The sequence below is a fragment of the Ovis aries genome, chromosome 3 (assembly GCF_016772045.2).
Source record: "Ovis aries strain OAR_USU_Benz2616 breed Rambouillet chromosome 3, ARS-UI_Ramb_v3.0, whole genome shotgun sequence".
Taxonomy (NCBI): Eukaryota; Metazoa; Chordata; class Mammalia; order Artiodactyla; family Bovidae; genus Ovis; species Ovis aries.
This window is the reverse complement of record NC_056056.1, coordinates 77865570-77879750: the sequence shown is the minus strand read 5'-3', so window position 1 is coordinate 77879750 and position 14181 is coordinate 77865570. Positions and strand designations below refer to the sequence as shown.

Here is a 14181-nt window from a genome sequence, read left to right as displayed (position 1 = left end):
CTACCTTTCACATGGCCCTTCCTCAGAAAACAAGACATTCAGGATGTTCAGATGTATCCATTATCATCGACTTCCTCAAGGACTTGGCTCCATGAGGAACAATTTCCCTTCTGTACTTGGCAGCCTATGAATTCCTTGTTTTTTCTTCTGTAAACTAGCTCATGCTTGTCCTTTGAAAAAAAAAATTCTCCCAATCGATCCCTTCCCTCTCACTTTCACTATGAAGTCTACAGTATACCTTTCTTCCAAGCTTATAGCACAGTCTCCACTTTCTCACTTCCAATCCACTCCTCAGTACGGACAATCTGGAGTCCACCTCTCCCACACCCCTGAAAATATCTAGTCAATATCTACACTCAGGTACCTCGTGGACAGCTCAAACTCAACATGTCCAAAACCAGACTTCTCATATCTGAACCCAAACCTTCTTCACTCACAATCCTCACCAGCTCAGCTGAGGGTAATGCCATCCTTCCAGTTGCTCAAGCTAAGAAACTCAGAACACTCCTCTTCTCCTTTCTCTCATACCCTACATCCCAATCTATCAGGAATTCTGTAGTGTGTTTCTTCAAAACAGATCCAAATCGGATATATTCCAACACAAAATAAAAAGTTTAGAGTCTGAAGGGACTAAAAAGGGGGAAAAAAACATACAGAAAACAAAACACATCCATAATTTGACACTTCTGACAATCTCCACCATCCTAACTCAAGATATCACCTCCTCTTGCCTGGATTACTCCAATAGCAGGTCTTCCTGCAGCTCCCCACCCCCACCTATAGTCGATCTTCAATGCAGTAGCCAGAATAATCTTTATTTTTATAGCATAAGTTATACCATATCATCAGAGAAGGCAATGGCAACCCACTCCAGTATTCTTGCCTGGAAACTTCCATGGATGGAGGAGCCTGGTAGGCTGCAGTCCATGGGGTCGCAAAGAGTCAAACACGACTGAGAGACTTCACTTTCACTTCACTTTCATGCATTGGAGAAGGAAATGGCAACCCACTCCAGTGTTCTGGCCTGGAGAATCCCAGGGACAGCGGAGCCTGGTGGGCTGCCATCTATGGGGTCGCACAGAGTTGGACACGACTGAAGCGACGCAGAAGCAGCAGCAGCAGCAACATACCATATCATTTCTTGCCTCAAAACATTCCATTGCTACCCAGAGTCAAAGTCCTTCCAAGGGTCTGCCAAGCTGTAGAAGGGCTGCCTCCACTCCACCCCTTACCTCCTTGATGTTATCTCCTACTGTTTTCTCTCCTCCACTCACCTCTAGTCATGCTGGCTTCCTTGCTATTCCAGGCAGATTCCACCCTGAGGCCCTGTCACTGGCTATGCTTTTTGCCTGACAAGTTTTTGCTCAGATATTCATGTGGTCCCATCACTGTCAAGTCTTTGCTCACATGTAACCACCAGATTAAAAATCACAACCCCTACCCAACATTCCTGGTTTTCCTCTTAATATGTCTGACTTTTTTATCTATAGCACTTACACACCCTTCTAGCATGCTCTAAAAATACTTGTTCATTCTTTATTAGCTGTCTCCCCTCACTAGAATGGAATTATTTGCTGAAAAATCCCACATTCTAGGAATAGTATAGTAAGTATTCAATATATATTTGTTGACACTGAACTGAATTACCATGTTCACCAGTTGATCTAAAGGAAACATTCCGAGTTCCACCTGTGTAGATACCCCTGTAATTCTAACACTGTGCCCCCATTCATCTCCCCGAACCTCTCTCTCCTCCTTTAATTCTCCTTCTATATCTTCCTCTACTCCTGTTTCCACGTTTCTCTTTCTTTAAGCAGTGATGGTCCTCAATCTTCCTTTCTCCCCAGTCTTCACATTCTCCCTAAACAAGCTCATCTACTTGAGGTTTCAACCACCACTTGAACGTGATCTAAAACTTATCCCTCCAGACAGACCTCTCTCCAGCCTCACATCCATGTAAAGCATCTGGTTACCAGATAATCTGAAACTCAGGAAGTCCAAACCTGCTCCTCTTCCCAAGCTCCCTTTCTCAGTGAGCACCACTCATCCAGGCAACCAAACCAGAGACCCAGGAGTCATCCTAGGTCACTCCCTCTCCCTCTCACCCTCCACCATCCAATACCCTGTTCCCACCCCCAGCACCATCTCTGGTCACCTCTTCCTTGAACTGCCATCATAGGCTGCTCACTCTTTCTGCTTCTAAACTCGCCTCTCCAGCCCTTTCCAGCATCAGTATAATCATTCAGGTTGCTTCCTGCCCCTTGGCCATCTAAAGGAGAAAACAAACTCCCGCAGGCAGGAGTCCCAGTCCCTATCATGTCACAGCCCTCCCACTGTCCACTCAAACCGTCGTAAACTCACGCTTGCATCCTCCTCTGAACATACACATCTGTGCAGGCTTCCAAGCCTGTGCACATGCTTTTCCCTCACCCTGCCTTTCTCTCTTTAGACATCACGTTCTTCACATTTCAGCTGCCGTGTCCTCCTAAAGCCTTGTCCAAATCCTCCAAGCAACCCAGAGCATTCCACTCATTCTGCAGCCACATTATGTACATGACTCCACCATGTCAATTACCCTGTGGGCTTGTATTGATGATTATAATAAACCCTCCCTTTGACCTCCCATGGTACTTGTAAGAGTCAAGTCATAAAAGGAGAAAGGGCTTGGTAAGCTGTAAAACCTCAAACAGCCCTTAGTCATGGAGGGAGGCAGGAGTCAATGGTGAGAGATACATGGAAACAATTACGATACAAATAAAAAGATTATTACTACCAAGGAGCTTCAGATATGAAAGCTGAGGTTCAAAGACCCTTCAGTCTTCAACAGGAAGCAACAAAACTTGACTCTAAGCATCCTGACACCCATGGGACATTAGACAGGGTTCAAGTACAGGAAACAGAAATCACTCTTGCTTGTTAAGGAAACATGTTGTAACACAGGGGATTCAGTGCTTACAGAATGGATCGTGCAAAGAGTGTGAGAAGAGAGCTCTAGGCTAGGCCATCAGAAATAGCGATCAGAACCGGCCCACCAGGGAAGCTACCACCTCTGCCATAATCAGGATGGCAGAGAATTCTCAACACAGAGAATCATTGAAATCAAGAACACACTGCCATGACTCCAGTTTCAAAATCTGGGCGGCACTGCCAGCCCACCAACACCCATGGAGCTAGTGACCTGACATGAGGTCATGACTGCAGGAACACCCACGCCCAGAATCACCCAGGTCACCAGCAAGAGCCAGCGCAGCATGAAAATGACCTCCCTTCACTTCTGCCTCCACATCCTACATTAGGCCATCTAGTGGTGGCAATAAGCGTGACTCTGGACTCCTAGGAGCAGGGGGACCTGGGCAATGGTGTCTCTCACTTTACAGCCTCTCAGGCACAGGAAGACACATACGAGCTTGAGACGGACACCAAGCGGCAACACAGAGCATCTACCACACAGCTCAAAGGAAATCACACATCGTGTTACGGGATACACATCTTACTATGGAAGAGTTCCTCTCAGGAGAGACAGTGTTTGCTCATTGGTCAGCTGTTTGTTTTCCAACAAAGACCCAACGGGCATTTTAGTTCCTAGGAAAAGAAAGTTTTTCCTCATACAGACTGAGGAGGGAAATTTCTCACATGGGAGCATTCCGTGGAGGACACCGCATGAACCAGTGTCTTTGCCAGAAACCTCACAGCAGACACAGAGGCGGCTTTCACGTGCTGGTCCTTAAGTTACCTTTGCTAAAATCAAAGGTATGACATGGACATGGAGTCAGGGGCCTCACTTGTCTGCATAGCTGTCATTGGACTGTCTGACCCTCAGGCTGGTCACTTTCAAACTGTGCTCCAGAGCCTGCAGGTTCACAGAGGAGCCTGAGGACTCTGAGGCCCCTCTCCCAGAATAGCCCAAGTTTTATCTGTCCTATCTCAAGTCCACATAAAATTCCCTTTGAAGAAAAGGGTTTAATTGCTTTTGAAATTTTCTGAAAATTAATCTTTGCTCATCTCTCATAAAAGTTACTTCCTACAACCAGTTTGTGATAGGAGCCAAACTGCAGACGATGTGGAAATCGACACTGGCCCACTCAAGACCAGAACTCTGCTCAGCTGGCCAAGACGGGCTCAAAAGCTTTCGAGAGGCCCACAAGGGCCAGTTCTGAGGGCCTTTTCCAGATGCCAAAGTCTGGGTGTTTTTCTTCACCAGTGCCCGCAGAACCCAGGTCCAGGCTAGGACCGTGACACAAAATAAACTGTAGAATCTCCGGGCACAGAAGGAACTTGGAGGTCCTCCAGCCCAATACCCTCACTTGACAGGTGAGAAAACTGAAGTCTAGAAGGAGGAAGGGGCTGGTGAGCCACAGAGCCGGGTGCTCCCTCCCCTACCCAGCTCCTTTTTGTGGGCACTTACACCTATCTGCTCCTGCCAGTTCTATATTTAATCAATGTCCTGCCTGCATCTGCAACTCCATTAGAATGAAAACGCACACCTCACAATGCTAGCAGTGTTCTCCTGCAGGGCGCTGAGCATTTGCTAGAGATTAGCGATTCTGAGAAAACTGCACAAATAAACATCTCCATCAATCATAGGAGCAGCTGTCTGAATGACTCTGAATTGAGGGATAAAACACCTCCGGCTACTTTTTGCCCTTCCAGAAAAGGATCTACCGCCTTTGTTTCTCTCCCCTCTTCTTAGGCAGAACTCCTAGTCTCTATTCCCAAAACAGAGCCTACCAGATGAGGTTCAGCTGTCAACCTATCCAGCAAAAACAGCTGAATCTGGTTCAGCAGGAAGAGGAACAGCAGCCCCCGGTGAAGCGAAACCCAGGTACAGCCTGGATCTTTCCATTTAGGCCAAGATCTGCCTCCCATTTCTTCAGCTGACTGGTAGCTAGAGGCCAAGTCAGGATGTAGGTACAGGGTGGAACGCACTTTCTGAAAGGCCCAGGAGACCAGAAGAGTGAGGAGAGCCTGCTCGAGAGGTCTCATCAGTTGAGGGCTTTCACGCTCCTTCTCACCGGTTACGGCTTATATTTGGCCAAACGAAATCAGTCACTTTGGATGGAGTGCCTTTGAAGTGGAACTGTTCTCCCCTCACCAGGCTTTCTTCTCTAGCCTTGCTGGTTTCTTCCACAGTCCCAGCAGCCTCCCGTCTCAGAGGCCTAACCTCAGTCAAGTCCTGTTGACCCTTCCTACACTATGGTTTTCATGTATGTCCCCTGGGGTGCATCCTGGTCTCCCACACCATCCTCTCCGGCCTGGAACTTACAGGGGCCTCCAAAATGGGTTCCTCCAGTTGATCTCGTGAACCCTCTCTCACACAAATGGCCACATCCTCTTCCTCACACTCTTCTGCATGTGATCCTTGCTCATCAACTTGCAATGTTGCCCAAGGTAATGAGCTGCGACTTCAAGGCCCCCTGTAACTGGGCTGCCAACCAAATTTCCAGAATCGTGTCCCCGTTATGAGCACACTTGCACGGGTGTGTATATACACACATACACATTCACAGAGCTTTTGATTAAGCCAGAATGACGTCCCCACTGTTCCTAGGAAATGTTCCATGGATTCCTGCCATTGTGCCCACCACTTCCCCAACCTGGCACTCCTTCCCCCATAATGCGAACTAAGTCCCTCTCACCCTTTCCACCTTCCCTCCTCCTTCCACCTTCCAGGTCCGCAGAGAGCGGTGCCGGTCCTGACTGCACACCCCGTTTGTCCTGTGCACCAGCCTGCAAACAACTGGCAAGTTAGAGCATATTTCATTACTGCCGTTTAGCAGGAGCAGAGCCTGCACACGAAGAGCTGAAGGAGCCATCTCCCCAAGTCCGCACAGCAGTGGGCAGTTGCAGCACAGCTCGCCTGGTCTCCAGCCCACTCCAGCCCTCTGCTGGGACCCCTGCAAAGCCAGAGGCAGAGGAGCTGGGGAGAGGAGGAGGAGGTAGGGGGAGGGGAGGACGGACCATGGTTGTGGAGGGTGGGGGAGAAGCAGTGAGTAATGGTCGGCTCCCCCAGTCAGCCAGAAAAAAATAGGGCAAGCTCAGCTTGCGGAAGCACCCAGCACAGCACCCGCCACGTGATTAGCCAGAGGCGGAGACCGCGCAGGGGGCCTTTTCCTATAAACAAGCCCACTGCCTTGTGGTAAAAACACGAGGGGGCAGTGTTTCTGGTTTCCTGGAAGGCAGCCTAGAGGCCACTGCCATTTTTGCATCTTTTCGCGTTATCACATTGACTTGGGGGAGTTGGACACAGTTTGCTGGGCTCTATAGGAAAACACAGTAGCCAAGCCTTCCAAACAGGGCGCTTTTGTCCACAGCTGACACCCTGGCCGGGAGCCCAGCTCAGCCTCAGGGAAGATTTAGGTCAGAAGGAAAATGGGGGCGGGGGTGGCCGCAGCCTTAATATCTGGCCTAGCAAGATAGAGACGGCTCCCACGGTCTCACCTGTGCCCCTCTGGCAGGCTCATGGGGCGGCTGGCCTTTCCTCCGCCAGCCCTGCGGACTCTAGGAGGAGATGTGGGTAGGCCTCATCAGCCCTGCAAGAGCTATTTGGCAAATTCCCATTGTGCTGGAAATTCCCCATTTTGCCATTTCGTTCAGTTGTCACCACTTCCCACTTAGCTCAAGTCAGAAGCTCTTCCCTTACCTGTTTGGAGTGTGCAGACCTGTGAGAAGGAAGGATTGTGACCTAAGAGAAGCTTCCAGTCAGCTGCGGAGGTGGCCAGGGAGCCGGAACCGTTTCCAAAGCAAGTAAGCTTCAAGAGGCAAAAAAGCACGTTGTCCTGAGTCACGGAGACTTTGAGGGCTGTCCCTGCTTTATAGGAAGTTCACGTTCCACAGTGTTTTCCCCACTCAAAGGAGAGTTTTAGAGGACCTGCCCTTTAACCACTTGCTGCCATGTTCCCCCTGAAACACCCTTTCAAGAAGGCTCCTTTTCACGGGGATCAGCCTGAGAACCTATCCCGAAGTTCTTGTCGCCCATGCGCATTTATGGGGTTGGCAAATAGGCTTCAGGTGCCCGCATCTTTTGTTCAAAAAGGGTCACCTGCCCAGGCCTGGCGCCTGGCTGCCTTGCGAAGCTCGCTTGCCGGCCTCGCCCGCCATCTTCTGGACGAAGGTAGAACTGCTGCCAGCGAAAGGCTATTTGGACAGAAGATGCTTCTGTCGATGCTTCAAGCCTCCTAGCGGAGGCTTCCAGGGCAAACTTGAAAACCAACCAAGGAGGGCCCATGAAAAAGAACTACTCTTAAATTCCCAGAAAACTGTCACGGATTTCATTTTCAGCAGCAAAGATTCGTGTAAAGATACATCTCTTTATTTTTTTATAATCATTCCCAGTGTGTCTTGCCTCACTTATCACCAAACAAGCATGCATTTGAACCCCAGCTATGAGCCAGAGGCCACGCTAGGTGCTGGGGGCAGATGAATCACACAGTCCCTGTTTTAAAAGAAAGCCTGGAGTATTTTCATAGGAACCTAAAACTTCTCCTTAAAATTCAATTTAGAAAATAAAAAGTCTGGAGTCTCTTTGGACAAACCAAAAATTTCTCTATAACATTAACTTTTTAAAAAATAATTTAAAAAAACACCTAAAAGTCGAATGGGTAACAACAGAAATGGTGTTGGAACAGTGGGAATCAGCAATGGGAAGCTTTGAGATGTTGTTTTAAGTCTGCCTGAAGTTGGGGACAGTTGAAGATGGTTGGCTGATCAAGATGACATTCAGTAACCCTTCAGAACTAGATGAACTAATGAGTGAAGAAGCATAGAAGGGGTGAAATAAAACTACTTTAGTTGTCTTAAATTAGTGGTGGATAGATATTTAAAAGCAACTTTTAGCAAAGAAACTACTTGTAATAATGTTTCCTGAAAATACCTCTTACCTTTCTAATGACTTCAGATAAACATGGTGCATCTTTTCCACAGCATCCTGTGATTTTTAGGCTAGGCTCCAGTTATAATATTCAGAATTATGTAATTCAAGGATAACATGGTTATCTTAAACCTTATATGACACTGTAACTTGCTATCCTTTGGGTCAAGGTTGTATAGTGTCCAGTGAAGAATATTACTATCTTAATTTTGCAATATACTGTGTTTGCTGGTGCTATTTTTATACAGTGAAGTAACAGCCTTGCACAAGAATAAACAATTTAGGTCCAGAAACCTGTGAGCCAAGGGTAACATTGCAATGTGATCAGTGCCACGAGGGGGTGTCCCACGTGCCATCAGGCCTGGGAAGGAGGAAGTCTGCCTGGGTCAGAAAGGGGAATTGTCCAAGGGGAACAGAGAAGGTGACATTTGACTGGTGGTGAGCAGCCAGTCCATTCTAAAGGAGATCAGCCCTGGGTGTTCTTTGGAAGGAATGATGCTAAAGCTGAAACTCCAGTACTTTGGCCACCTCGTGCGAAGAGTTGACTCATTGGAAAAGACTCTGATGCTGGGAGGGATTGGGAGCAGGAGGAGAAGGGGACGACATGGCTGGAGGATGAGATGGCTGGATGGCATCACGGACTCGATGGACATGAGTTTGAGTGAACTCCAGGAGTTGGTGATGGACAGGGAGGCCTGGCGTGCTGCAATTCATGGGGTCGCAAAGAGTCAGACACGACTGAGCGACTGAACTGAACTGAGCAGCCAAAAAGGGAGGGCAGGGAAGGCTCAAGTTAGTCTCATAGAGTCAGGGCCACTCCTCCCCCTTCCTCCCCTTTCCATAGTGGCCAGCAACATTGTTAGCAGATGGGAACATTGTTAGCAACTGGTCACTGGGAAACTTGGAGGTTGTTGGACTTGGGTGGGAACCTTGGAGTCTAGAGAAGGTGGAGAGGTGAAAGGTTATGGGATCTTTTTGAAGATGATTTGGGGGACTGGGGTGCTGCAGAGCCGCTGGTTCAGCCCACAGGTGTGGGACAGACAGTAAATGCTGTGGCCAAGAGGAAGTAAAACAACAGACTTTGGAGTAAAAGGAAACTGGGTTTGGATCTCAACTTGGCTGCATCACAGCTGTGTGACGTGGACAAACCACTTAACTTCTCTGAGCTGCGGTTTCTTCATGCATAAACAGGAGTGATGATAAGAGTCTGTGCTGAGGGGAGTTAAATGAGGCAATGCCTGTGCAGCCCTAGCCCGAGGCCTATCAGTGACTGGCTATGGAGGCCTCAGGGAATGATACTGAGGACACAGTTTGGGTCTTCTGCAGAGCTGTGTCCACGTGTTCCCAGAGGCACCCACACCTCTCATGCATCTTCCAGACAGGGCTGGCACACCTCACGAGATATACTTATGCTAAAACACGATTACTTGTTTAGCTTTGTTGTCGTTCAGTTGCTAAGATATGCCCATCTCTTTGTGACCCCATGCGCTGCAGCAGCACACCCGGCTCCTCTGTCCTTCACTATCTCCTGGAGTTTGCTCAAACTCATGTCCAGTGAGTCAATGATTTTATTTAACCATCTCATCCTCTGCCACCGCTTTCTCCTCCTGCCCTCAGTCTTTCCCAGCATCAGGGTATTTTCCAATGAGTTGGCTCTTCGCATCAGGTGGCCAAAGTATTGGAGCTTTGCCATCAGTCCCAGCTGGTCCTCCTGTATTTTTAGTGGTTAAATCTGGCAATCCCCCTGGGGGATGACCCAAGGTAGTAGCCAAGATAGATAATGGAAGTAGTTTGACACTGCTATGGAAACCCCTGGAAGCTGCTGGGAACTCAGGTACACCGGAGTCAGAGACTTTCAGACAGCTTCTGCAGGTCGAAGCTCATTCCAGCCCACCCTCTAATAATGAGCCAGCATCCCTAAGGTGGGGTCCCTTGAGTTTTGCAGGCAGTTCTAAGAGCAGGAAACACGGAGCACACAAGGCAGAGTGAGTGCAGAGCAAATAAATTTGCAGGCTAAACAGGTTCCTTCATGGCTAGACCTTTATTATGCTGATGTGAACTGGGAGTTTCTGGAAGGGGAGGGGGAGAAGGTTTGCAGTGCTTCCCAGATCCCATCTGATCCTGGGAACTTGCTCTTCACATGCATCCCTTAGTCTTGGCTTTCCAGGAAATGCTGCTCAAAGATGACACCTGAAAGCAAAAATTACATCAAAAACGCCTGTAAACCACAGGTGAGACACAGGTGCGAGGCAGTCCCTGTCAGAGTGAACCGTTTTTGATCCTGCCAGCAATGCAAGCGGCTGCTCACCAGCAGAGACGCCATAGCCATGGCCCACGTGTGGGTTTTTAGGGAGGCTCCCACTGTGCATGCTGGGATTTTAAGCTGATGGGGTTTTTGTCATCTTGTGGCACAGCGTGGAATTTTCAGGGGCCTTCCCCAAACTCCCAGCCATGTCTTCCATTATTCTGCTTCTGCACCTAAAATTCCACCATCGGCGTGTGGAGGCCTTGACATTAGTTCGAGTGCAGATATGTCTGGGAGATGCTTCTGAGCCTCCGTCAGCCACCACCACAAGGTGTGAGTCAGTAGATGTGACCCCTCTCAAGTGACAGGCGGCACCTTTGTTTTCTGGGCTGGGAAGTTACTCTGAGGCTCAGAGCAGGTATTCAAGCTGGAGGTGCGGGGGCCGGGGGGAGCTGACCTGAGCTGTCAGAGGGGAGCTAGGGCCCTGCTAGGGCCAGCAGAGAAGAAACACAATCTAAGCTCCTTCAGAATTTGCCAGGCCCACAGCTTACCTGCAACCCTGTAAAAATCTAAAAACTGGCATAGAATGATTACATCTCCTCACTCACAGCAAGAGGCCCCTAATCCTTTCCCACAGGTTTGACTCCCCTCTGGAGACTTCTGTCTATCCAGAGGCCTCTAGTCCCTGTGAGATGACATAGCATTTATAGGCACAGGTCACACTCAGGTCCAGGCCTGCTCTAACCTAGCCCCCAGCTCTGGAAACCCAGCCACCTGCTACCCCAGGTCCAAGACCTGAGTGCTTTGGTCCTGCCCCGTCACCTTATTTGGTCCTCTGCCCCGTCAGAAGTTGATTCGCTGCCACATTCACCCCTCCTGGTATCTTAATTTTCTGCCTGTCATTCCACTTTGGGGCCTGCAGCCCTGTGGCCCTTCACCCTCCCAAGGATTGGGGCTTGTACCCCAGGGCCCAGGACAAAGCCAGACGCTGCTATAACAGTTCTCCTATGCCTCCTCCTACTGGATGGCTCCCGACTCCTTCCTGCTAGAGGTCCCCATGAACAAAGACCCACCCCCTCAGTGGCTCCTTCCTTTGCTGGTCTCATTCCCACGGTTCTGTTTATAATCAGTTGATGAGTATTTCTGAGCATGACATGTTCCGCACACCTTACTCTCCCCCCTGGAACACAGACTCCACAGCCAGTTCTGGAGATCCGGGTTGCCATCAGGAGTTCTTTCGAGCTGGATTGCCTCCCAGGGGCCTTGTGGATTTAGCTTTTCTGGGGTGACCTGAGAATTCTGCAAATGACCAGGAGCAAGAACCTCCAGAAAAACTCCTAGGCTGAAAGCGGTCCCATAAGGACAAGCTGGACCACAAGCGGGCAATGTCGGCCAACGGTGCTTCACTGAATTAAGGTCGCCTTCCTCTTGTAGCTTTGAGGGAAGGATGGAACGTTCTTTACGGGAATAAGTTTATGTTAAGTTACATGAAATGAAAAAGGAGTGTCTGATGAAACATTCAAGGCTTTTGGGGGGACTACTTCAGCATTAGCATAGGGGAGACGTTCCATATCTCATTCAGGACATTCTAGAATACCAGCTCAGGGCAAGCGTAATAGCAGCTATACCATCTAGCTCCTAGCTCACCTGTGGTAATGTGGGGACAAGGATAACAGGCCTATAAGAAGCAGGGCAGGTTTCATGGTTCCAGTGCTTATGTGCAGAAACTGCATTCTCGGAGGGTTCCAATAACTTGCCAGGGTCTTGACTTAGTCAATGGCAGAGCTCGACCCAGGACCCCAGGACCTCAATCCCTGGGTCAGAACATTTTCCAGTGCTCCACTGGGCCCTTCCTGCCACCCCAGAGGAGTTATTCAGAAATTGGTTGAATTTTCAGCCTCAGGGCTGAAAGCCCCTGAGGCCCAAGCTGGAGGGTCTCCACACCCCATTTCCAGCTCTGAACAATCCTAGTCCAGAATTTCATCCTTATGCCAACTCTTCATCGGAGTAGGCCTCCCATCAGGAGCTTCCACCTCGTTAGAGCATAAGGGCACCTGTATTCAGGCTTCACCACTGGCTTACTGCTTCAGTAAGCCCAGTATGTAAAGCCGTTGGATTTATAGAAATTAGAGATTGGGAGGGAAGCAGCTTTGTGAAATGATACATATAATTCTTTTAGATAGCAAGGTTCCCACACCCATCACTGTACTTCCCAGGCGTTTAATTTATATCCACTTTTGTGGGGATTCATCTGCTGCTAATTTACTCATACCACAGTAGAGAGATCAAACAAGGAAAGTGGTCAGAAGTAAGGCCTCTGGTTCTGCTTGGAGGCTGTAAGGATGAAAAGGAGAAAATGTAGCTCCTTGACCCTCTGCCACTCTGGCCTACCTACCTCCCACTCACTAGCCAGAAGGGAGCTACAGCTTGATCAGGGCCATCGGCTACACTGACCCTTGACTGCCTCTGCTGTGAGACAGCATGTCCTGCCCTCATCCTGCTCTAGAGGGAAAATGAGACAAGCACCAGGTCACTTAACACAAGACAGCTAGAGATGCACAAAGGACAGTTTCACAGGTGGCAGTAGCTGGGATAGCCCTTGAAGTCTGGAGGGACTTTCCTAGGTAGAGATAAAGGGGAGAGGGGTTTGTAGGCTGAGAAAACTGCCAGCAAAAAGTCAGGAAGGCATGTGAGCTTGAGTGTGCCTAGAGAATGTCGAGAAGCATTGTCCCTCTCCAATCAGATCACATGCTCCACAAAGGTGAGAAGTGCATATGATGAGCCTCGGGATCCAGCACAGGGTCATGAACCTGGAAGGGGCTTGTGAAGTATCGTTCTGGGTGAACTTCTCAAAAGGCAGCACCGTCCCCTGGGGTACTGAGGCAGCTGTGTTGACAGCGAACTGAATTCCTAGCACCTACATGCTATGTCAGTTATCAATTTATTGCCTGTCAACTGTAAATCCACCCTTCATTGCCCAGCTCCTGATCCTGAAGCAAAGCCCTGTAAGCATCTCTCTTGCCAGCTCCTGATATTAAGCTTTGTCAGCAGAGGGCGCTAAAGAGACATTGTACTGTTCATGGGGTTCTCAAGGCAAGAAAACTGAAGTGGTTGGCCATTCCCTTCTCCAGTGGACCACATTTTGCCAGAACTCTCCACCATGACCTGTCCGTCTTGGGTGGCCCTACACGGCATGGCTCAGTTTCCTTGAGTTAGGCAAGGCTGTAGTCCATGTGATCAGATTGGCTTGTTTTCTGTGATTGTGGTTTTCAGTCTGTCTGCCCTCTGATGGAGAAGGATAAGAGGCTTACGGAAGCTTCCTGATGGGAGAGACTGACAGATGGATTATATTCTTTCCAGCCAAAGATGGAGAAGCTGTATACAGTCAGCAAAAACAAGACCAGGAGCTGACTGTGGCTTAGATCATGAACTAAGTGAAGTCGCTCAGTCGTGTCCAACTCTTAGCGACCCCATGGACTGTAGCCTACCATGCTCCTCTGTCCATGGGATTTTCCAGGCAAGAATACTGGAGTGGGCTGCCATTTCCTTCACCATAGGACCTTCTCAACCCAGGGATCGAACCTGGGTCTCCCGCATTGTAGGCAGACGCTTTTACCATCTGAGCCACCAGGGAAGTCCCTATATCAAATCCCTTACAATTATACAGTGGAAGTGAGAGATCGATTTAAGGGACTAGGTCTGATAGACAGAGTGCCTGATGAACTATGGATGGAGATTCATGACACTGTACAGGAGACAGGGATCAAGACAATCTCCAAGAAAAAGAAATGCAAAAAAGCAAAATGGCTGCATGAGGAAGCCTTACAAATAGCTGTGAATAGAAGAGAAGCAAAAAGCAAAGGAGAAAAGGAAAGATATACCCATATGAATGCAGAGTTCCAAAGAATAGCAAGGAGAGATAAGAAAGCCTCCCTCAGTAATCAGTGCAAAAAAATAGAGGAAAACAATGGGATGGGAAAGTTGAGAGATCTTTTCAAGAAAATTAGAGATACCCAGGGGACATTTCATGCAAAGATGGGCACAATAAAGGACAGATGGTACGGACCTA

The 14181-nt window shown here is 48.8% G+C and overlaps 1 protein-coding gene and 1 long non-coding RNA gene across 3 annotated transcripts in view; both read right to left on the bottom strand.

Moving 5' to 3' along the window:
* Positions 1–6958, bottom strand: part of LOC132659410 (uncharacterized) — a 37137-nt gene extending 30179 nt beyond the window's left edge. The window contains exon 1 of the long non-coding RNA XR_009599841.1: positions 6641–6958. This is a non-coding gene — a long non-coding RNA (uncharacterized LOC132659410). The remainder of the gene's footprint in view (positions 1–6640) is intronic.
* Positions 6959–9895: 2937 nt separating this feature from the next.
* The window catches only part of ATP6V1E2 (ATPase H+ transporting V1 subunit E2), a 75647-nt gene continuing 71361 nt past the window's right edge, over positions 9896–14181 (bottom strand). For both annotated transcript variants that reach the window (XR_006059205.2, XR_009599840.1), the window contains one exon: positions 9896–10057. The gene's annotated coding sequence lies outside the window, so the exon portion shown is untranslated. The remainder of the gene's footprint in view (positions 10058–14181) is intronic.